The sequence below is a fragment of the Mustela nivalis genome (genome assembly GCF_964662115.1).
Source record: "Mustela nivalis genome assembly, chromosome: 7".
NCBI lineage: Eukaryota > Metazoa > Chordata > Mammalia > Carnivora > Mustelidae > Mustela > Mustela nivalis.
Window position 1 is genome coordinate 8014234 of NC_139026.1, and position 25155 is coordinate 8039388.

Consider the following 25155-nt stretch of genomic DNA (forward strand, 5'->3'; position numbering starts at 1 on the left):
TGGTTAATTATGTAACAGATCCAGATTCAAGGCATCTCTTTGAACTAGGTCATTCACATAATTCCTATCACTTAAGAAAGATAGAGAGGTATGTGCTCATGCTACTGGAACTCTGTATCTTATAGGAATAACTTCAGATTTAAGTTATGAAAATATTAATAATGCTATGCAAGTATCAAAACCCCATTTTACATCCTTTATACTATGCAATGTATCTTGACAAGGAGATCTTAGTTTCCTTACAAATTAGTTAACTCTTAGTTAACTATAGTTAACTAGTAACTATTCTGATTTAGGGAGCTTCCACAGTTGAGTATAGCCTAGTGAGACAATATTCATAAGTATCCAGAGGTCAGAGAGTTTATAGTCAAGTGGGAGATAGGGTATCACACAAAAACAATTTAAGAAAGCTTACTAAGAAGAAATTAAGTCCACGTTGTAAATATAAACTGATATTAAATATATACTAATCAATATACAGAAACATTTGAAAGGAAGTTATTTTTCAAGAAACATACTTCTAAGAAGTTTTATAGGTCTTTATCTCAATCAGGTTGACATCACTGATAATATTGTGCAATTCCTATTTTGCATCCAAACTGGTTTACAAATCACACAAGGAAATCTGCCTCATTACTTTGAACTCATTTTGGACCCAAAATAGTACTGCCCAGACAAATCATTTAACCAGACCTGAAAAATGGTTCTTGGTTGCTCCCCAAAATCAAATCCACCCTAAAAGAATGAAGATCTCCTGCGGAAATTCCAAGGAGGATCTCATACTCTGGAAGCAATTCCTAAATAATTCCTCAGATGTTTTATAAAAAGGCAGGACACTTCTACTTTCAGAAAAGAAGGACTAACAGTGGTCAGATGTGCCCTTGCAACTAAAAAACTGGATGAAATATATGAACAACAGTTTTCAAAATGCTGGACATCAGGCAAGGAAGGACAGTGATCCCTAAGAGATGGTAAACAAACAAGGTGAGCCCTGCAACTGCCGTAGCTTGCTGCCCAGGGAAAGATGCCAGGCCACCACCAAGCAGGGAGGGGGAACCCAAGTGGAACTCAGAGACCTCCCTTAATTCAAGAGATGCAGCTGAGATTCTGGGAAAGCCAAGGCAGTGTGCAGTACCGGAGAGGAAAGAGCTACAGAGAAAGAACTCAGGGAGAGGGGACCTCCTCCAGTATTCAGCTGAGTAGTAACTAAGTAACTACAGCTAACATTACACTTAATGGTACAATGCTTTCCCCCAAAATCCGGGGGAAAAGCAAAGAATCCCATTCATACTTCTTCTATTCAGCATGGTACTTGAGCTCCTAGCCAGCACAGTAAGGCAAGAATTAGAACTCTAGGGCTAGAAAGTAAAATTGGCTTTCTTTGTAACTGATAATAGTTGCTTACGTAAAAATCAACAACAAAAAAAGAACCAACAAAAATGCCACTAAACGTGATGAATGAAATCAGCAAAGTTTATTTGCTCAGTCATATTGATGAAAACAAACTGTGTCCAAGTAAAAGAAGGCTTTCATAAAGAAAGGCTTCCAGAAAGAAAAGTTTAGAGAAGGCTGAGAGTAAGAAGCAATATGGTTTGGAAGCCAAAAACTGGGAGAATATTTTACAAAAGGAATAGACTTTCGTAAAGTATGAGGACAAAAAGGAAGAAAATCATACAGAAGATAGGTAAAAGACTGTATGGGAGAAGGCAAAGATTCAAACGTAGGGAGTGACAGTTGATGGCTGGAGCAGTAAAGCGGGTAGCTCAGACGTGGGTGTTTGGATTTCACAGAGTAAGAGTGCACAGGTAGAGAAAAGAAAGTAACATGTAGAGAATGTGTTTTGGGGAGAAACCAGGAACAGAACTGACAGGAAGCTATTTTAATAATCTAGCCATAGCCTGAGGATGACTTAGAGTCAGGATGGTGGCATGGAAACAAAAAAGGGGAGACTCAACGTCCAAAGCCACAGGAGAAAGGAGCTAAAGAATACGCTAATATTCCAAGATTCAATGTTTCAGGATTCTGAGATTCAGGAATTGGGAGGGTGGATTACCAGTGATGGACTCAATAAGGTCAACAACTTTTAAGGGAGGGGAAGCAGAGGCCCCTCTCCAGAGTGACCTGCCTTAAAAGCACCCTTAATGAGGCGCCTGGGTGGCTCAGTGGGTTACGCCTCTGCCTTCAGCTTAGGTCATGATCTCAGGTCCTGGGATGGAGCCCTGCATCCCTGCATCAGGCTCTCTGCTCAGCAGGGAGCCTGCTCTTCCCCCACCTGCCTCTCTGCCTACTTGTGATCTGTCAAATGGATTAATGAAATCTTAAAAACAAAAACAAAAACAAAAAAACAACGCACCCTTAATGACAATTCCCAAGTCTTTGGGAGGTTAGAGGAAAACAAGAGAAAATGACATTAAATACGCATTTTTAAGTACAGTAAATAAAAGTCTAGAGAGCATCCGCTTCCAAAGCAAACACAAAACATCAGTGTTGAGCTGGGGCTCTGGCAGGTTCAGGAAGTGGAGGGCAGTGTCACAATGTGCTGAGGCTGACTCACAAGCTGTGTCTGGGGCACAGGGTCCCCTTTTTAAAGTTTTCAAACCAGCCCTTACTGGCTTGAAATGTGATGTGTTTTGCACTTTCATTCTATTGTTTTGTTTTTGTTTTTTTCTACAAAGAGCCTTCTCACTAATTCTCTTGGTGTTTTAAAAATAATGTTTTCCCGTCTGGGTCTGTGTTTCAAGAATGCCCGTGCGAGGGCGTAAAAAGACCTCCTCTCTTTATACCAATCCACAGACCCACCTGTGTGGTTTAAGTGGGAATCAATAGTGTGTCCTTTTAAGGGGCCAGAGCCAAACTGTAAAATAAAAACATCATAAATTTTAAATACGTTGGTATAAAAATATAAAACTTTTATAGTGAAAAGGCTGACAAAAGAGTACTCAGGAAGAGATTTATTTTAAAATCTGTTGGTCCATCTGAGTGCGGAAATTCTATATTCAGAAGTTCCAGAGACAGGGGTGCCTGGGTGGCTCAGTGGGTTAAGCCTCTGCATTCAGCTCAGGTCATGATCTCAGGGTCCTGGGATGGAGCCCCGTATCACATCTCTCTGCCTGCCTCTCTGCCTACTTGTGATCTCTCTCTCTGTCAAATAAATAAATAAATTCCTTTAAAAAAAAGAAGAAGAAGAAGAAGTTCCAGAGACAGACATCCACAGAGGTAAAGGATTTCCTCATGAAGAGGATACTATGGAGCATGATACATCAGCTGCCAGATTTTCACAGGAAGGGAAATACCTGGGCTCCTTGGAGGGCCTCAGTTTTCATCTTCTTACTTTGAATCTCCTTCCTTCCACATCAGAACCTAGCAGATGCTCGAAACATTTCTCTAGGTATACTGATAGGGCCTAAATTAGGAAGCCTAATCTACTTCTACTTTTTTGAGGCTCTCAATATTGTTTTTAAAATAAAGACATGCCAAAACAGCATTATAAAAGTTGTAGTATATTTTAAATACATACTTTTCATAAATTGACAGTTTTAGGAAAAGAATACAATGTCACCTGTCTTATTCACTAAAGGATTATTAAACACATTCATTTATCATAAACTATACAGTGTGATTCAGTAACTAGAACAAGTTCAAAGTTACAAAGTTACAATTAGTATTTTCTTTCCATCCAATTTATCTCTTGGAGTGTCTACACCTAGGGGCACCTGGGTGGCTCAGTCATTAAGCGTCTGCCTTCCGCTCAGGTCACAGTCCCAGGGTTCTGGGATCGAGCCTCGTATCCAGCTCCCTGCTCAGTCAGGAGTCTGCTTCTACCTCTCCCACTTCCCCTGCTACTCTCTTGCTGTGTCTCTGTCAAATAAATAAATAAAATCTTAAAAAAATTCTGTGCAAACCATTCTGCTGGGTGCCAAAGCAGTATAAACTTGTTTTAAGTTCAAGGTACCAAGAAAGAACCCCAAATTCTCCCTTTTCTCTAGTTGAGGAACTACAGGAACTTTTAAGGATTATTACCCTAGCCATGTCCTTCAAAGGAATCTGTTGGCCTTGCCCTATGGACTACCTGCTACCTTCTCCACTCAAGCAGTTTCAATATTTCTTTCATTCCTGGATCCTTGCTACACACCTTTAAATAGGTCTTCTATCTCACCTTAACTTGTCTTCTCAACCTTGTTCTGCTTTCATTGTCTCCTTCCTTTCTTTCCCAAACATCTTTCTAAAAAAGATTTATCTATTCATTATTTTAGTGCAAGAGAGGGAGAGCAGGGTGAAGGAGAGAGGGAGAGGGAAAGACAGTCTCGAGCAGACATCCCACTGAGCACAAAGCCTGACACAGGGCTGGATCCTCCAACCCCTAGATCATGAATTGAGCCAAAATCAAGAGGCTAACACTCACCCAACTGAGTCACCCAAGTGCCTCTTTCCAAACATAGTGAAATAAACTAAACTCACTGCTATCATTCTCCCACCATCCACTGTCTCATTCACCCCTTGAAATCTAGGTCCATAAATGAACGCACAGAATTTGTAGCAACCGACAGTGCAGTGGGCCAATTAGCATCTTCTGCGTGACACCAGCACTACCAGAACGTCGTAGTTTTTTTCATTCTGGAAAATATCTGAACATGCAAAGCTGGGAAACACTGGTCAGCCAACAACGCAGAGGCATCCCACAACTGCAACTAAAAACAACTCAGTGATTATGGAAAGAGAGATGGCAAGAGATGGGTGGGTTGAGCGAAAGGAGGCACTACTTAAGAGTAACAGGGCTGATAAAGGAGGCATGAAGTGACAAGAGAGCCAAGAGCTGATGAACCGAAGAGGAGTAAAATTAAGGAATATATGCTAGATTTCCAGTCGACAAACATTCCTTTTTCAATTTTGGTTGAGAATCAAATTAAACCAATGCTAGTTCAGTGAACCAGTGGGAGAGTAATAGATAACAACCTTCAAGATGTAGAAATGTACACATACCCCGAGGCTCTTTTGGGTACTCCTTTCTGATCTTATCCCTTTCACTGGTTCAGCATCTGGGCCTTGAGAGACAGATCAGCACTCACCTCAGGCAGTCAAGCAAGAGGTCACTTCCTTTACTCTGGGCTCCTACAGATAAACTTAATGAGTCACCACTTTCTAGTTCTACCTGATATCATTAGCATAGTTACATGTACAGTGACAAGAACCATTCTGGTTTATGACTCATCTTCTTTGAATGCTACTATTTTGTTTTGTTTTGTTGAGTATATTTGACACTGAATGGCATATTATAATGCCTTTATGAATTCAAATATACAGAATCACATCATTATTTCTAAGATCATTTCTAGTATTGAAACGCAATATAACCTAAGAGTCTGAGGCTGACATGTCACAGCCTATTAAGTCAGCTGTTGGCCCTGTACCCCCAGACCAGCTTTATAAAGCATACCACTGTGCTAACCATCTTCTCCATGTGCTAAATGTGCTCCTTTGTGCCTCTGCACAGGCTGTTCCCACTGCCTGAAGTGCCCTTTTCTTCCGTGACTTACTGGGAGTGCTTCCTTCCCTGGAAAGGTTTTCTTGACCTCCAGTTGTATTGATGACCTTCCTTCCCTCCTGCCCCATCCCTTGCAATGTCTATCACAGCTTTTATTACATCAGATGGCACTCCTCTGTGCCCAAGTCAGCCTCACTCACGTGGCTGTGCACTGCTTGGGAGCAAAGATCTCTTCTCATCCCATTCTTGTAGTCCTAGCTTTTCTTTTTTTTTCTTCCTTTCCTTACTTTTTTTTAAAGATTTATTTATTTTGAGTAAGAGAGAGAGAAAAGGAGGGAGGGAGAGGGCATGCAAAAGCAGGGGGCCAGGCAGAGGGAGAGGGAGAAAAAGCAGACTCTTTACTAAGAGGGGAATCTCTCTCTCAGAGCCCCCCCCCACCCCCCCCCATGGCCTGCAGGGCTCAATCCTACAACCTTGAGATCATGACCTCAGCAGAAAGCAAGAGTTGGACACCCAATCAACTGAGCCACCCTGGTGCCCCATAAGATTTTAAGAGGAATAACCACTCTGATCATTTCTACTAATAAGGATTAAAAGGATACTCATTAAACTCTAAAATAAGATTTTCAGGGGCGCCTGGGTGGCTCAGTGGGTTAAGCCTCTGCCTTCAGCTCAGGTCATGATCCCACAGTCCTGGGATCCAGCCCCAGATCTGGCTCTCTGCTCAGCAGGGAGCCTGCTTCCTCCTCTCTTTGCCTGCCTCTCTGCCTACTTGTGATCTCTCTCTCTGTTGAATGAATAAATAAAATCTTAAAAAATAAATAAAATAAGATTTTCAGACAACTTAAAAAATTTAAGAACAATATTCTTTTTTTTTTTTTAAGATTTTATTAATTTATTTGACAGAGACAAAGATCACAAGTAGGCGGAGAGTCAGGCAGAGAGAGAGGAGGAAGCAGGCTCCCGCTGAGCAAAGAGCCCGATGCGGGGCTCGATCCCAGGACACTGAGATCATGACCTGAGCCGAAGGCAGCGGCTTAATCCACTGAGCCACCCAGGCGCCCCTAAGAACAATATTCTTTCTGTAATTCTCAAATGTTTACCAATTTCAACTAGAAATTAAAAAAAAAAAAAAAACTTGGAGACAAAAGGGAAGCCCCACCCTGCCCCCATATATTTATTTAAACTGTTAGAATGACTACTTTTTTTGGAATCACTACTTTTTAAAAATTCTGTTTTTAGTTCTCTTTCCTAACTTCATTTGAAAAATACTTATGAGTACCTACTATGTGCAAGTTACAGTACTAGATACTAGTTACACAAATGTGAACAAATCAGACAAGGTATTTTTCCTCACATAGGTATGTTCTAACAAAGAAACTACACAAATTACATCGTTATTCCATGACAATTCTGCTAAGTGTTCTGAGTGTTTAAAAGGAGCACATCTAAGGGTGCCTAGCTATTCCAGTGGGTTAAGCACATGACTCTTGACTTCAGGATTGTGAATTTGAGCCCCACATTGGGTGCAGAAGTTACTTAAAAATAAATCTTGAAGAAAAAAAAAAAAGGAGCACATCTAATCTGAAGTGGGGATAATTAGGAAGTCACTAAAGAAGTGACACATAAACTGAGCTCTGAGGATTGAGGAGGCATCAACTAAGGTCAGGTATGGGGGCTTCCAGGCTATGGGAATAGCAAGTGTAAGGAGGAGACCTTGAGTGAAGAGGAAAATGCATTTCAGGGACCAGAAGATGGTCAATGTGGTGAGACTTCAGGCAGCAAAAGGGAAATGACCGGAAATGAGGCAGGGTCTTTACTGGGTCTTCAGAGAACATGAGAGATCAGTTATTTCTTTTCCTGAAGTTTATACTCCAAAGGAGGATGGCAAGGCTTTTGGGACTCATTAACAATTTTAAATAAGGGACAAGTATGATCAGATTTACAACTTGTTTTTTGAGTAATTGTTTTACATTTGCGGTATAACATACAGAACAGATACACAGTTTTAAAAGATGATACTTGCAGCCTCAACAATTTTCTACTTAACAAAAGAGAACACAGAAGTTCTGAAAAGCTAAGTAATTTATTTGAGGTCCTCAAATGTTTATTGAGGTCAGAGCGAGTACAATATGACAGGCACAGTACAGTGTATGCTTAGGAATGCAGAGATGAATACAAGAGTTCTGTGCTAAAGAAACCTACAATCTAGTGACAGACCTAGAAACGTGATATAGTGCAGTCATGCTAGGAATGAGTAAGATGTAACGGAGCAGAGAAAAATTAAATCTTCTTAGGAAGCATTAATCATTTTATCTCTGTGTTAAAGGGGCATTTTTTCCACACTATTACAGTTTTTGAATTTTCATTCATTCCTGTACTTGGAATATGGCACGGATTCAAGCAAATGTCTGCCATACAGACCAATCACGACTTTAACTCCCAGTGCGGTGCCTTTCCAAAACCAACTGCGTTTCTAACTCTGGGAGAGTATGCATTAATTTCAAGGAGCTCTTTTGAAGCTGCTTTCTGAGACAGTTTACAAACCACAAGAGAAAATAAATCTCATTCAATTAAAGCCAAACTTCATTTCTGACCCAACCTGAAAACCCATAATAATGTCTAAACAGTTATCATTTTTTAATCTTTATTCAACTTTTTAACCATCACCAATGGGCACTAACAAACGTTTTAAGTAATCTCTATGCCCCCAATGCGGGGCAGGACCCCAAGAGCAAGAGTCACATGCTCTACAGACTGAGCCAGCCAGGTGCCCTAAAACAGTTACTTGTTATTTTTTGTTTTTTTAAGATTTTATATTTTAAGTAATCTCTATACTCAAAGTGGGGCTTAAACTTACAACTCTGAGATCAAGTGTTGCATGCTTCTCTGACTGAGCCTGCCAGGCGCCCAAAGAGTTATTTTTTTGTTGATCTCTCTCTTTTTTTTTTTTTTAAGAGTTTATTTATTTATTTGACAGACAGATCAGAAGTAGGCAGAGAGGCAGGCAGAGAGAGAGAGGAGGAAGCAGGCTCCCCACTGAGCAGAGAGCCCAATGCGGGGCTTGATCCCAGGACCCTGGGATCATGACCTGAGTTGAAGGCAGAGGCTTTAACCCACTGAGCCACCCAGGTGCCCCCCCCCTTTTTTAAATCGGGGCTAGAACTCGTGACCTGAGATCAAGACTTGAATGCTTAACCGATGGAGCCACCCAAGCACACCCCAACAGTTATTTTTTAAAGCAAATCTTCATTCAGAAGAAATGCTTCTATGAAGACAATCAAGAAAATATTCCATATACTCCTCCATAATCCATGATCTCTGAACCAAAATGACTTACATTTTAGTTTCTACTTGGAAAGATATAATATAAAACATAAAATAAAACAAGATATAAGGTAACATTTGTTCACTTATTTTCAATATTTATGGACTGCCTACGACAGGTCAGCACAGGAGCTGTAAGGATTGCAAAGATGAGCAGGACAAAAACCTGCCTTCAAGAACTTATAGTCTGATGGGGGAAGCCAACAACACACAACTCAGGACAGTGAGAGCTGAAATTCAGCAGGCACACACAGATGAGAACACAGAGGCTGTGCACAGCTGCCATCAGTTCTAATTCGTCAGGTGCTTATTTCCATTGGTCAGTACCCATGCCTTTTTTTTTTTTTTTAAGATTTTTATTTCTTTATTTAACAGAGAGAGAGAGATCACAAGTATGCAGAGAGGCAGGCAGAGAGAGAAGGGGAAATGGGCTCCCTGCTGAGCAGAGAGCCCCATGTGAGGCTTGATCCCAGGACCCTGAGATCATGACTTGAGCCGAAGGCAGAGGCTTAAGCCACTGAGCCACCCAGGCGCCCCTCAATATCAGTTTTAAAATACTTTAACTTTACCTCAGATAACAATGCAAAGGCGTAAATATTTTAAGTACTTACTTTATAGCAGAACAGCAACACACACAAAAATAAGGATAAAGGGTCAGAGGAAATGGTGAGAAGTGAAGTTTTGGGATACCTCAGGATTCCCGAGCAAGGAAGGTCACCGTATTTGGATGAGGAACTGGTTGTAGATAGGAAATAGTTATCAAAAGGCTGGTGGCTGGAATTAGCTAGGAAGAGCTAGGTATAGTGCTCCAACCATACTGAGTACGTGGTTCAGAGCTGTGCTGTCCAACATGGTAGCCATTAGCAGCCGGTGGCTGCTGAGCACTTGAAAAGCAGTTAGTCTGAACTGAGATGAAGTGAAAAATACACTCCAAATTTCAAAGGCCTAACATAAAAAAAATTGTAAAACATCTCTGTAATTTTTTCTACTGATTACACGTTTACATAAAATAATTTGGATATACTGAAGTAAATAAGATTTTATGAAAATCTACTTCACCCTACTTTTTAACTGTGGCTACCAGAATATTCATGACTACGTATGTGGCTCACGTTTGTGGCTCGCATTCCATGTCACTGGACAGTGCTAGTCCAGAGTGCCTGGAATAACAACTGAGGAGTTGAAGCCCTCTAGGCAATGAAACACCACTAAAGGCTTTCAACCTTAAGTGCCTGTGGTTGATTTGGGGAGGGGGCAGGATACGTAAAAAAGCACCGTTTCAGGAAGATCAGTGCGGGGCGATCTGGAGGGTCAAGACACCAGAGGCAGTTGTCAATGTCAAAAGGCTGGCAAATGTCAAAGGGTAAGCAGGCTCAGCTGGAAAGTAGACAAGGTCTTTAGAAGCCACAGGCTGGGTGGAGAGAGGAAGAAGAGATCAAGAGCAGGGGTTGGTGAGCAAAGAGTAACAGCTACAGGCACTGGTCCCAGCCTGTACTTGGACAACCAAGGTGCACCGCTCAGCGGACTCAGCAAGCTCAGCCAGTCTGGGTTAGATCTAGGACGCCTCAGAGGGCTCCCAGGCAGGGGCACACTTCAGAAGGAGAAAAGGCTCGGTGCCATCTTCAGCAATTTCAGCTTTGTGTGTGGCAAGACTCCCGACAGGGAGATCAAGTCCCAGAGAAGGTAGGAGGTAGAAGGCAAGGCTACCAGGAACTACAAGAAAGCAATACATTATAAAAACAAAATCCAGACTCATAACACAGCCAACAAATATTTACTGGCAGTTTATTGTACGCCTGATACTTGGCTCGGCTCTGGAGACATGGGAAACAAAACAGACATGGTTCTGAATCACAATCGTGGTGAGAGCTATGAAAAAGGAACAGGAGCTTTTCAAAGACCTGACCGAGGCTGGATGGAGTGGTGGAAGGTCATAGAAGAAAGTGTCTCTGAAGAAGTGACAATTTAATCTGAACCCTGAAGTCAGGTGGGTGAAGATTAAGGAGGAGGCAGGGGAGGAACAGTCCAAGCCAGGAGAGTGGTATGTGGTATGTGCAAAAACCTTAAACCTGCAAAAGGCTTGGGTAATTCAAGGAATTGAAAGAAAAACCAAGTAACTGGGATATCCAAAGTGGGGGGGAGGTGGGCCATAAAAGAGATGAGAGAAGGTTGGAGAGGGAGGCAGAAGCCAGATCTTACCAGGCCTCAAAGGATGAAAAATAAAATCCCAAACAGGCCTCAGTGCAACTGGAAGCCACAAGGGCTTCTGACCAGAGAAGTGGTCCAAACCTGATGGTGTTCTAAGGACTCCAATTACCTACGCTTCGCTCAGACTACTGAATGGGAGCCAGCTTGGCAGCAAAGGCCAATATTTGTAGCTAAGTAGCAGGATTCCGGGTCTGGGATAAGAGAATTTATTATACGGCCCTCCAAGTGTTCCAGGGTTCCAAGCAGGGAGACGGACGGCATCACCAAAATGTACAGAAAAATCTGATGGAAGAACTGGTTTAGAAGGCAAAGTTAAACAAAACTTTAAACATACCGAGTAGGAAGGCACAGTACATTCCAGCAGGTAAATACTGATGTTGTTTTGGAGTACAGAAGAGAGATCAGGCATGGATATGGAGGTTAGCAGATCTAAATGTGATAGATAGTTTTAAGTCCCCAAAGTAAATAACATTTTTCAGGAGTAGGCAGAGAAAAATAAAAGAATAACAAACAACAAAAGGAGCCTAAGACTGTTTGTTTATCTCCAGGATAGAAGTCAGGAGGAAGGGGAATCAAAAGGAATATAGTATGAGGATGTTTTTTTGAGGGAATGATATCTGTATCCTGACGGTGGTGGTGGTTACATGAACCTATACACGTGTTCACATTCATAGAACTGTACACATATTAAAAGCTAATGTGAGGGGTGCCTGGGTGGCTCAGTGGGTTAAACCTCTGCCTTCAGCTCAGGTCACGATCCCAGAGTCCTGGGATCAAGCCCCACATAGGGCTCTCTGCTCAGCAGGAAGCCTGCTTCCCCCCACCCTCTGCCTGCCTCTCTGCCTACTTGTGATCTCTGTCTGTCAAATAAATAAAATCTTTAAAAATAAAATAAAATAAAAATAAAAGCTAATGTGACTGTTATTTTTTAAAGGGGGAGGGGTAGTCAAAAGGACTGACTGCTGCAAGGAGACATAACAGGATAAATCCGAGAAAGATGCTCTGGGACTTTTAACCATTAGGTAACTGGCAACCTTGGAAAAAAGCCTCACAAAGGCTGGGAGCCAGGCTGTAAAGGTTCAAAGCATAACTCGAGCAGTGAAGGAAAGCACTCAGTACAGCCTCCTCTTTTAGAACTCCGGAGGTGAAAGGAAAAACAGAATGGCACATAGCTCAAACAGTAAGAACTGGGAGATTTAGCAAACTGGCAGAGCCAACCTTCCACACCACGAGTGGCTCCATTCCAGCATTTTTCTAGAATACGCATTTTGCACATGAACTATTCACTTTCTTATTGTCCCATTAAACTAAAACTGTTAAACCCGAAGTCATTACATTTTTGACTGTGCTCCTTAGTCCGCTAACATTTACTGTGTTCCTACTATGTGCCACGCACTGTCCTAGATACAAAAGTGAGCAATGCCTTGTCCCTAGATGAGCATTTATCACAATAACAAGGTCCTGGGGGTAGAGATTTGCATAAAGCGCTCCGAAAACCTTGCCCTTCTGAATTGAATGTATTTGTATTTGTAAGAATGAAAGAAGGAAGAAATAAAAACAAAGCTGGGATGTAATTTTGTAAAAATGTTCTTAATTTCTAAAAACTAAGAATGAATTTAATTTAATACTGACGTCTTAAGTTAGGCATGGGCAGCCTCACCATCAGTGGCACTTCTCATTTCTTTTCCTACTTTTCAGAGTCCTTTCTGCCTTATTTCCTCAGGATAAATTAGGAGGCAAAATGGAATAAGTGCAGGCTTTGAAACCAGACAGACGTGAAACTAACTAAACCTATCCCTCCAAGTTCCTAGCTGTGCAGCTCTTGGATGGTCTTTTTCCTAGCCACAAAACAGTGATGTCACCTACATGACAGATCTGAGGTAAGAATTAGAACAACAACAACAAAAAAAATACAGAGGCTGGCATATTAGAAAGCAGTGAATGTTGGTTAATATTTTTACCATCATTTGAACAAATAATATTGTTCTGACTTAAAACATTTTTAAGTGCTTCTATTTTTTAAAAAATATTTATTTATTGGAGAGAGAGAGAGAGAGAAAGGAAGAGAGCATGAGAGGGTTAAGGGTCAGAGGGAGAAGCAGATGTGGGACTCAATCCCTAGATGCCAGGATCATGACCTGAGCCAAAGGCAGACGCTCAACCAACTGAGCCACCCAGGTGCCCTTAAGTGCTTCTATTTTAATGAAGAAGAAAAAAAATTTTTCAAGGGCACAGCATGTATATGGTACTTTAGAAAAACAGCTTGGTAATTTCTTCTTCTTAAGTCCTATCAGAAACTATTCTGCTCAAATAATGATGTTTGTTTGGGACAAGCACCTAAAAACAGCCAAGAACCAAGAAAATATAAAGGCAGCTGTTACCATCATCGCTGTGTCCAAGTGGGACAAGCCAGTCGCTTTGTGTTCTGGATCCCTTAGTGTAGGTACCTACTCCATTCATATCCCTCCCACTACCTACCTACAGCCACACAGCACGCTGCAGGGGTGCTAAAAAGTTCTGCTTTTAAAGAGGCATTTACACAACACTACCAAAACAATAAATATAGTTTCAAAGCAGAAATCACTGATGCCTCTCCAAATCAACAAGAAGCTATCCTCCACTGAAATTCCCCACAACTATGAAGGAAATAGCCTCTATTCTTAAACTTTCACAAGATGCTAAGATGCAAGATGTTTATACACCTTATTTCTGTACGCTTAACTCCTGGGAGTGGCCGGGCAGGGGTAGGAAGGCAACCCATAACGTTTTATTCACTATGGAGAAATATCTCTGGCCAATTCTATCTTGCATAATTTTGCTTATATTGTAATACAAATGACCACCTTGAAATTCGTCTTATTCCTCGCACAATTTCCAGCATAGATGCTGAAGAGTAATAAAACAGCCGAGAGATACGTGAGAAAGCAAGCAATCTTAAAAGACAGAGACTAGTACACTGTCCTTAAAGAATTGAGGATGGGCTGGTCCTTACTTAAGACACCTAACAAGAAGCTACGGTTACTGGGTGTCCTCAGCCACTTTAGGGTGCCTGGCCCCCCGCTGGCTAACAAACCCGCTAGTTTGAAGCTAAGGGGAGCCAGCTCAGGAGGACACAGGAAACACCCCTCGTGCCGTCTGGTCCCATTTCCTCGTGGCCAGCCTGAATCGCCTCTCGAAGGTGGCCACGCCGCAGGGCTCTAAGGTGAGGGGGGCGACACCCCCCCGCACACCCCCGGCCCGGATTAAGCAGGGGAACGCGTTCGCGCTGTCACGCAGCTCCCGCGCCGGCAGGGACCGGGAGGCTCGGAGGCCTGACGCCTCCCTCTGCACCACCCGCCCCGCCAGGCAGGGGGCCCGACGCGCCTCCGCGGGGGCCCCCGCTCTCCGCCGCGACAGGGAGCGCCTCGCCGCCCCGGAGGCCCCCCAGCGACGGGAAGCGAACCCGACTCGACCAGCCCACCCGGAAGCCCTCCCCCAGCTCACACCTGCTGGCGCGTGACGCCCGGAGCCGCGCGCGCCCGCCCGCCTGCCCCGGCCCTGCCATTCCCGGCGCCCCTTCTCTGCGCGCGGGACGTGGCCCGCGTCCCTCCCCGCCCCGGGGTCAAACCCACCACACTCCCGCCCCGACGGAGCGCGAGCTCAACGCCGCCGCCCCCGCCGGGGCCCGCGCGCGCTCCCGCCCCCCGCCCAGGCCCTGTCCCCGCCGCGCGCGCTCACTCGCGAGGACACGCACACGCTGCGCCTCAGCTTGACAGGCCGGCCCGCGCCGCGCGCTCCCGCGGCTGTCCTCGCCCACCCGGCCGCCCAGCTCTGACTGGGCGGTGCGCGGGGGAGGGGAAGGGCGGCAGTGGCCGTCGGTCCTCACTCACCGCCGAGCCGCGCCGGCTCCCAGTGCGCGGCGTTCCGCTGTGAGGCGATGCGCTGCGATGCGCGCGGTCCCCGCTTCTCCGCAAGCAATGGAGGCGACGTAGTAGGGGGACTGAAGGGGCGCGGGGGGTCACTCCCTCCCGCTTCACCTCCCAGAAACACGGGGACCCCAGAAACTAAAAACAAAATAAACAAACTTTCCCCTCCGCCTCCCTCCCCCAAAACCACAACACAAACACTCGGGAGCCCGCCCAGAGCCCCACTCCATTGGCCGTAGGGAGGATGCTTCCGGCTCTCACTGGCTGACTTTTGTGCCCATCAAGCTGTGGTTCCGCCCCTCCAATTCCTCGCCGCTGCCGTCGCCCCTCATTGGTCAAGGGCTTCCCGTTTGACGAGCTAGGATTGGCTGAGCTGCCTGCGCCAATCATTCGGGGACACACCCCCTCAGCATCCCAGAGGCCGCTTCCTTGGTCGCGGACGCGGAGAGGCGAAGGGGAAACTAGAGCATGATGGCGGCCGAGCTCACTTGGCGCAACCATTCTCTTTTTTCTTTTTTTAGCTCATTGGTGCCTCGCCCTCGCGCTGTTTCCCCTGAGCTCCTCTCTCCATCCAGTATTGCCTAATAACGGAATCTATACGCGCCGGCTCCTTGATTTATCCCCTTCGAAGTGCTGAGTGTGGGCTGGCTGTGCGTCATTGGACTGTCAGAATGTCACTCTCTAGTCAAATCTTCAAGCTATTGGTGGGGCAGGCAGAAACCCCGTCCAACAACAAGGACTAGTGCCATTGGTTTGACTCCACAGAGTTCTTTCCTGGTACCTTATTGGGTAAATAGGCGCGTCCGTCAGATCGGATTCTCGGTGCTACGGTTAATTGTTCGCCGAGAGTTTGGATGACTCTGGTCGTTTGGCCCGTAGTTGACGATAATAATGACTGTCGTTTATTTTGTGCCTGCTTTGTGACAACTACTGTTCTGGGGTTTTTACAGGGATTTTCTGGCTAAATCTGTGAGTTTTACATTCTCTGAATTTTACAGATAGAAACGATGGCTCTAAAGAGATGTAGGACACCTTCCCAAGGTCATCCAGATAGAACGTAATTGGTGAACCCGGCGTTGGTCCTAGGACCGTCTGACTCCAGAGCCTTTGCTCTTTTAATTGGCGCCTCTTCCTTCGGAATCTTACCTGATAGCCAACGCAGCATCTTCAAAATGTGTTTATTCCGAATTCAAGTCTCCCCCCCCCCCCCATCAGTTTCTGTAGGTGACATTGTGGGAGACTAAAGCTGTGGAGAGGTTGTCATTGCCGCCACCGCATTCTCCTCTCCTCTACGGCACCCGTTCCTCTCCACCCCAGAGTAAACCATCTTGGTGTTTCCTGACCAGAAGCCCATCTACTTCTGTGTTTATTTTCTCAGCTTTATAAATGAGCATTTCTACCATCCTTGTGTGCCAAGCCTACCGCCTCAACCCTCCCTCATCTATCTCCAGCTCACTCTTTGGAGAGAGACCTCAGAAAGAGAGTCTAAAGAGAGATAAAGAGTAAATTGCTTTAGAAATAAATAATTTATTACATGCAAATGGAACAGCCCTTCAGCTCCTGGGAAGCTTCCAGAGTGGCCCCTGATGCTGTGCGAGTCGTGTGCTCCTGGCTCCTTGCCATTAGATTCTTTCTCTGTGGCAGCTTTCAGGGAAGTGAATCCAACATTCCAGCCAGGGGAGGGCAGGATGCTTAGGACCCACTGCCAAAGAGCCAGCCCCAGCCTCTGGGACTGAAATGATCTCCAGGAGCACAGCTCTGGACTCCAGCCTGCATTCCGTCTCGGGTAATTAACATTTTACCATCCCAAATCCCCATCCCCTGTAGCTTCAGTGGGATCACCGCCCTTGTTTCACTTCCTGATCCAAGCTGTTGTGTAACCTCGTTGGCACTGCTTTAGTAATAAAACAACCACTGTAATACTGTAATGCTCAACACTTAACAGATTTTCAGCAGAGGAAGACAAGGCATTTCACAAACATCAATTAAGATTAAGTGGCAGGTAATTCCTGGCAACTGCCACAGCAGGACAGAAGAAAGATCATGAGTCAAATTCTAATAAAGGTCCTAAGAACCTGAATCCTTATAAGAACATGCACATACCCCATCCTAGCATTCCAATATGGGGATTCTGAATCAGAAGACACAATGAATGAGAAATGTTCAGAGTTCAAAACCTTTCTTATCTTCATTTTGGTTCTTTGTAACTCTTTTCACCCATAAACCAGTGCTTGGTTTTAGGTTCATTGTCAAACACATCTGTCTGCCCCCACTTAGTTGTAAGTTCCTTGAAAACAAATGGTTTCTTTTTCATCTTTGTATCCCTTAAATTGTTCTGATTATAAAAGGTCCCCAAACAAATAATTATTCAATAAATGTTTATTGAGTCTGTCAGCACTTTCCTAAGGTAGAAGGGCTATACAGTTGAATAAAACACCTCTGCCTTCAGGGAACCTTCAAGTCTAGTGGGGGTGGCCAAAAGATAAAAATCATTACAGTGCAGGTGGTTTGGAAGGACATGGGAGGAACATAGGACTCAAGCTTTGCAGGACAGGGATGGATTCCCAGAAGAAGTGACATCTACAAGGAGACCTAAAGGATGAAATGTGGTTAGCTGACCAAGGGACTGATGATGTATGGTGACCTGCAGTGTTTTCTCTCTGTGTGCAGGGAGCAAGAGGGGACTATCCAGGAATGGCCAAAGCCAGTTCTTCCTATAATCTTTTTTTAAAATATATTTTAAAAATATTTTAATTATTTATCTGGCAGACAGAGATCACAAGTAGGCAGAGAGGCAGGCAGAGAGAGAGAGAGGAGGAAGCAGGCTTCCTGCTGAGCAGAGAGCCTGATGCAGGACTCAATCCCAGGACCCTCAGATCATGACCTGAGCTGAAGGCACAGCCTCAACTTGAGCCACCCAGGCGCCCCAGTTCTTCCTATAATCTTGTTCGTGAGGGCCTTCAGCTATCCATCTGCTCTGCCTCATTGTACTTTCCCTCCCCTGGAGAAAGCAGGAAGCTGCAACCCCTGTCATGTTTGCCCACCTGAGAACAGGAAAATAATTTCCAAATAAGATTGCTGTTCTTCCAACAATAAAAGTAACACTAAGTAAAGATTTCAGACAGTACAGAAAGCTTAAAGTGGAGAATAAAAGCTCTCTCAAATCCTTACTAGCACCAACTCCTATTAAGGAGAGTATCTAACCCAGATTTCTCATGGATAGACCCACATGTAGATTTTTTTCTTCCCACAAATAGTGGGGTGTGGCTTAACGTGTGCACTCTGGGAGCTCTCCTTGCTCAGAACTGCAACTTTGGGTGAAACCTGTTCTCACTTTCTATACTTATGGCAAGGAGGCCAATAAATCAAATGTTTATTGTGGAGGCTGATGGTTTCAAATTCCTGTTGCTGGTAATAACAAATTACCACCTGTTACAGGAGTTTGGGGCTTGCTCAGGCTAGTGTAAAGTCAATGAATTGAGGGGGGTGGGGAGCCTGCTGTGCCCACTACCTTTGGGTTTGGGCTTATAGGTTTGCTTTGGTGGTTGTGGAGTCAGTCCATGCCCTGAAAAGGCAGCTCAGGTCAGAGAATAACATGCCAGGATGCTCTCCTATGCTGTCTTTCTCATTTCTTTTCTGCACACTACTTGGGGAAAATATTTTTTGTTTGTTTGTTCCAACTCACCCAGCTTTGAGAGTAAAAAAAAAAAAAAAAGAAAAAGAAAAAACTCATCAAGCCCTGCACAGTTGTATTTAGGCCAAGTGCAGTATGTTCTTGGAGTGCCTTACTATTCTTAGAGCTCTATATGTAGGGTTCTATACAGTTGGCTTTTTGCTGGAAGGGAAGGCAGATTTGATGAGTGATAGCTGCTTTGGATGGCTACCAAAAATGCTCTAAGCCATTCCAAGCAACAGGCCTTCCTTTCTTCCCTTGAGAGATTGCTCTGTGATCCCTGAACACATTGCATTGGCCTGGACAAAATCCAATGCAGCGGGAATTTCTGTGAACGATTCTGCAATGACCCACAAGCTCAGGGTGACATAGCCCGCTGGATCTGCTCCAACTCTGATTTCTGTGCCACAGAAGAACTCCGTCCACCCTTCACACTGGCCTCTCATTGCTATGAGACATTGGAAGTGTTTGTAAAGCGCTCTCCAATTCTCCATTCGTATAACCATGGGAAGATCCCTGTGAAGGAACCTAATCCAAAAGACGAGAAGCCTGCTGACAGCTGATACTGCTTACTGGGGTAGTGGGTATGGCCAGAGCCAAGGCCAAGAGCAGTAGGGGAGGGGAACTTTCTAGGGGGTGCTGATTATAGAGGACGTGCTTAGAAGCATTTATTACATGTCTGGTAGCATTTATTGTAGAACAAAGCCCTTGTGAAAGACGCTATGCTACTTATAGATCATTTCTATTCTTATGACCACACTTCCAGAGAAACTTCCTATGAAGCAGCCAACCCTGGGCTCCTCCTGTTTGCTGGCCAATGCTAGACCCACAGGAGGCTCACAAGGGAACCAGAGTGGCTGTTAATAATAGCTACCCTTTCATGAACACTTGCTTGCTGTCTATCAGACACTACATTGAGGGCTTTACCCAGATCGCAGCAGCTAATCTGCACAACCTTGGTTATCCCCATTTTCCAGATAGGGAAACTGAGGCACTGAGGGCTGACGAATTTGCTCTAGGTCCTCACAGATAATAACCTCGCAGCTGAACCCGGACATTCCGACTCCAATGAGTAAGCTCTCTTCTTCGCTGCTGCATTGCCCCAGACATCTACTTTGAGAATGCCACCGTGCAGCTGGGGAGACAACAGGCTTCCAGAGGAGCCGTTGCCCTCATAGCCGTCAGTAGCTCAACTCCACGCTCCTTTCTCCTACAAACACAGAGAAAGAGGTGTGCCTCTTCTTGGCTAACTTACTGCCTCCAGTGGTCCTTCCTCCGCATCCCAGTTGGGAACTGGCTCTCCTTACACCCCCTTCAAAGCAACCTCCTTTCTTCGTGCCCTTTCTCCCTGTGCTTTTTCTCAGCCTTTTAAATACTGGCCTGAGGCCATCTCCACCTGTGCCCCTCCTTTAAACCTGGTCCGCACACTCTTCTGACACTCATTTCTCCAAGCTCATCTGTGACCTCTTGTGGCCAAGATCCAAGAGCCTGTCTTAGTTCTTGTTTCCATGGCTTCATCACTACGTTTTACTCCGAGAATCTTCTCTTGGCTTCCCAAAATAGCCAGCTTCCCTCCTACCTCTACAACTGTTCATGCTCTTTTTCATACCACCTCTTTCTCTAAGCTCTTTCAAAGGAGTCTGTCTGCTCTTCTCTCCTTATGTTGCCTTCTGGGGGCATGGGGTGGGGGCGGGGAGTTGGGTCATTGTCCTGCCTTCACCCGGAAGACCGGGAAGATTGTCAACTCCCCGGCTCCAGGCTTCCTTAGGCAGCCCACCCGCTGTTCACCTTGCGCAAGACACGGGCACCGAGTGGCCATCTCTTCCCTTCTAAAATGAATATATTGAATCAGATTTGCTCTTCTAGGCTCTAAAATGAAACCTGAAGTTTTTCAGCACATACCATGCCCAGGCAGGACCAGCTATATAATTTGTGGCCATGCAAAATGAAAGCACGGGGCTCCTTGTTCCGAAATCATTAAGAATTTCAAGAAGGCAACAGCAGAGCATTAAACCTGAAGTGGGACCCTTCACCTTCTGAGTGTGGGGCCCTGTGGGACGGCGGAGGCTGCCTGCCCATGAAGCCAGCCCAGCGCCAGGCACTGTTCTCAGGATTTTATACGTATTAGCTTATTCAGTCCTCATAACAACCTTAAAAGGTAGAATCAGATGAGGAAACTAAGGCAAATAGAGGTTAAATAACCGTCCAAGGTCACATTTTTAATTGGTGGAACCGAGAAAAATACCTGTTGCTGTTAAGAGGTTCTCACATCCCTCCACACATCTGTCCTTCCTTCTGCACCGAGGTCTACACTTCCTTCACAGCTCAGTTCGAGCCCCCTCTCCTCTCAGGGGCTTCTGGACCAGAGAAGTCAGGCCCACATCTCTACTCCCTCAGAGCCTCTCAGTACCCTGTGTACCCACTTGCCCACTGTTTACTGTCTTGAGGCTCACTGATAACCAATTCTACAAGTCTAGAGAGAAAACTTCTTTAAATCTCTCTCTACAACATTATACCAGCTTATAGTAGCCTGTCTCATCCACCAGACTGGGAGGCCTTGAGGGCAAATACTATATCTGAATCTTCACTACATCTCTGATGCTTATAATTCTTTTGAAAGAATCCTTTTTAGGCTCTGGACCTTTCCCTGGAATGCCTTGCCTCATTCTTCCCTCTTCCATATACTCCTCAGATATTGGCTTGGAGATCACCTCCTCCTCCAGGAAGCTCTCCTTGACCTCCACCTGTGGGTTAAGTGCCTCCTCTGGGCTTCCGCACCCCCTGTACCACCCCATCATAATGCTTGCCTCCCTGTGTCCATCTTCTCAACAAGGTTATGAACACCTCATGGGCAGAGACCAGGTCTGTTTTATTACATTGCCTAGGATACACGAAGTGTTCAGTAAGTTTGTCTGAACAAATGAATTAATAAAAGTAAATCTTAAATACACAATGGTTAAAACTCCAGGCTCTTTCATGGCTCTCATACAGGGCTGGGCCCCTGATGGATACTTACAGTGAAAACCAATAACTCCAGGATTTCTGTACAAAAGAAGGCTTAGTCGTAGCAGTCTGGTTAGAGCAGCGATCCGGTTGGTTCCTCTTGACGGAATAATGACAAAGTAAAGATCCCAGGTGTGACAGTGGGGAGTTGGGATTGGGCGCACGGGAGGCAAGTGTGTGGGGCCAGACCGTGGCAAACATGGGCTCGCCAGCCCTATCCAGCCCCGGCCTGTGTTGCATAGCCCACAGGCTAAGAATGATTTTTGTGTTTTTTAAATGGTTGGGAAAGTTAAAAGAATAATATTTCATGACACATGAAAGTTATATGAAATCCAGAAAGTCTCATTGGCATATAGCCACGCCCACTCATTTACATAGTGTCTATGGGTGCTTCTGTGTTACCGCAGCAGCAGATACCGCGGGTCCACAAGGCCTAGAAGATTTACCCTCTGGCCATTTACAGAAACAGTTCACCCACCCTTGGCCTCTGCTGTCTTACTCTCAGCTGGAGGAGGAAAAGCAACGCGCTGCTGACTGGCCACAAGGTGTCAGCATCTCACCACGGTGCTGTTAGATGCTCCCTGAAGGACCCGAAGCCAGGAGTATGGGGCGGCACTGGGCGCCTGGGCCTTGCCTAGGAAGGAGCCAGCCTGGGGGTAGCTGTGGAGAGCAACGGAGTGTGAAAGCTAGAAGAGGGGCGCCTGGGTGGCTTGGTGGGTTAAGCATCTGCCTTCCGTTCAGGTCATGGTCCTGGGGTCCTGGGATCAAGACTCACTTGGGGCTCTCTCCTCATCAGGGAGTCTGCTTGTCCCTCTCCCTTTGACCTCTCCCTCCCCCCATGCATGCCCCTCTCTCACTCTCTTTTTCTCCCTCAAATAAATAAATAAAATCTTAAAAAAAAAAATGTCTAGAAGAAAGTTAGGGAGGGCCTGGAGCCTACTTGAATGGAAAGTCCAGTGGCTTGCTACACATAAGCAGCCTTTTCTGGATGTGCTGCGGGGTTTTTTGTTTGTTTGTTTGGGTTTGATTTGTATTTTATTATTATATTCTATGTATGAAGTGTTGTATTTTATATATGAAGTATTTTCCAAACAAACTAAAATTGTCTATTTTACCCAAAACTATCCATGAAGAAAAGTTGTGGGACATTTTCACAACAAGATAAGACTGTGGCCCTGTTCCATGCCTGGAACCAACCAGCCCACAGAGCTGAAGTGAGGGGGCTTTGACCGGAGCACATGGGGCCCTGCCAGGCAAAGCGGCCCTCCAATGGCCTCCCTGGCAGGTTTTCTGCATCCTTCTTTCACAACCTGGCTCTTGGAACTTTTTTCAGGTGGACGGGCATTTACCTGCACATGCCCACTCCTCACTGAAAGTGGCAAGTGTGTATACAGGGAGGGAGCAGGGAGAGTCCAGGAGAGAACGCCCCAAGAGAGAAGTGATGAAGCCCTCTCTCTAACACACCAACGGAAGCATGGGCGGGTGACTAAGCTACCCCAGACGTTAGCCACTCTGTTGAGTGCTTGACTCCTCACAGCCTCTGGAAAGTGGCACCAAATTATCCCCATTTTACACATGAGGAAACCGAAGTTCTAGGTGGGAGGCTACTTGCTGGGTCATTTAGCTGGTATGTGGCCAAGTGGGGACTCCAGTCCCACACTGCCCATCCTGATGACTATCCTCTGGTCCCCATGTGCCTCAGCTAAGGTCAAAGCAAAAGGCCTGCCCCAGACCACCCTAAAGACATGAGCCCCACCCCGGGCCTTCCTTGCTCACCATTCAGCCTCTGGCCGAGCTCACAGCAAATATGCGTGGAAGGAACAAATGAATAAAGCCTTCCAAATCCTGCGGTGAAGTGCCTTTCCTGGTCCAATCAGCCAACTTCCAAGACCTTCTGGAAAGAGATGAGTCGTAGAGTCCAAGCTACGCTTAGGAAAGAAGAATCTCCAGACATGGTTTTGGGATCTTAGCAGAGGACGGTGTGTGCTTCTCCCTTGCTGGGGCCCAGAGGGTCATGGCCATCGTGGGCAGACGGCCTGCTCCTGTTTTCCCCTCCTGCTCTCCTCCAAACTGCTTATGCTCTCGCTGCGGCAGGTCCTAGCCGGTCTCCTATGACGTGGACTCCAGTTTCCGGGCTTGCTATGTCGTGGCTGCAGACAATGCCTAACTTCTAGCCACTTGACTGGATGAAAACGGGTCTCCAGTTGGCTGTCACTCCGAGAGGCCATGGGCACCACTCCAGATGGGCCCAGATAACTACATTCTAGACCTTCCTGTGACTTGTTGGGGGGTGGGACACAGACTATTTTCTCACATCAAGGCCCTCACCTCCTCACCCCATTCTTGTGTTAGCAGTTTGAAAGGAAGCAGGCAAAGTCATCCCGGAGCAGCCAGAGAGGCTTGGCGGCCTGGGCCCACCCAGTCTGGAGCCACTGGGAGAGGAGACTGGCCCCTAGGGACACAGGCTGAAAAGAGAAGACCTCCCCGAGGAAAGGATTTGGTCAGGAAGGACTTGGGATAACTCAGTTCTTAGGAAATTAAGTAGCAAAGAGCAGAGTCCTGTTTGGCCTCTAAGTACGGTCTCAGAAGTCGGGAACAAGATTGAAAGGGTCACGATCAATTCTGGAGCCTCTGACACCACCCGCATTGACCAGCCTGGCTTGCTCTCTGTATCAGGAGGCTGTCGAGTTTTCAATCACTCAACAAACAGGCGCTAAGTAGATACTGTGGATACCCAGTGACCCATAGAGATGATGGGCAGAATGGGTTCTTACCACCCTCTGGATGGGAACCCCAGGGATAGAATGCGTACCTCTCAGCCTTCACACCCGTGTGCACCTGCTGCCTCCCAGCCTTCTCGAAGGCACCCAGCCTCTCAACCTTGGTCTGGCTCATCCTGCTAAGCCCAGGGTGCCTGTTCTGCACCAGACCTTCAGCCACAGGAGTGACAGGGCCTATGATTAGAGTGACAGCCGCCGGGTCCTCCAGGGTGGGTGGGGAGCGACTGTGGCATGCAGCCAGATGATGAACTGTAGCCAGGGTGCCCGGCGGGGCTCACCTGCTGCTGGGGGGCTTTGCCGATGTTGACTCGTGATGCCCCAGCCAGCGGTTCCCACCGGGCCTGATGTGAGGACCGTGGAAGCTTCTCTGCTCTCAGCCCCATCTGCCTTTTGGGAGTGAGGATGGTGTTGGGCACACACAGGTCTGTCCAAGGGCGCTTTCCATGTAGGGCTCAACTCAAACTAAAGGAAGCCGAACAGATTGGGAGGAAACGTAACAGGGTTCTCTGTGGAGTAAGGCAGATGTGTGCACATAAACACACCTGTTCCGGGGAGCACAAGGCGGTGAAGAGCTGAGCAAGGTAACTAGAACAAGACAGAAGATGCTATTATGTCAGTCACAGAAAGCAAAATCGTTGGCAAATCGGCCACCTCTCTGGGCCAAAGCGTTCTGTTGGAGAGAAAGGTTTCCCAGGGGCGTGCACATGAGCGCGCCTTAGAGAAGCAGCCTGGGGCTTTGAGGCTGCAGCTAGCGGCTGGGCTGTGGGGACTTCATCC

At 45.9% G+C, this 25155-nt stretch overlaps 1 protein-coding gene across 13 annotated transcripts in view; it reads right to left on the bottom strand.

Annotated features, from left to right (window-relative positions):
- The window catches only part of TNRC6B (trinucleotide repeat containing adaptor 6B), a 261328-nt gene extending 245768 nt beyond the window's left edge, over window positions 1-15560 (bottom strand). For 2 of the 13 annotated variants that reach the window (XM_082739930.1, XM_082739924.1), the window contains exon 1: window positions 14887-15560. The gene's annotated coding sequence lies outside the window, so the exon portion shown is untranslated. Of the gene's footprint in view, window positions 1-14750 lie in introns of all 13 variants that reach the window. The other 11 variants (XM_082739919.1, XM_082739922.1, XM_082739936.1 and 8 more) reach the window with 9 other exon arrangements.
- Between the last annotated feature and the right edge of the window lie 9595 nt (window positions 15561-25155).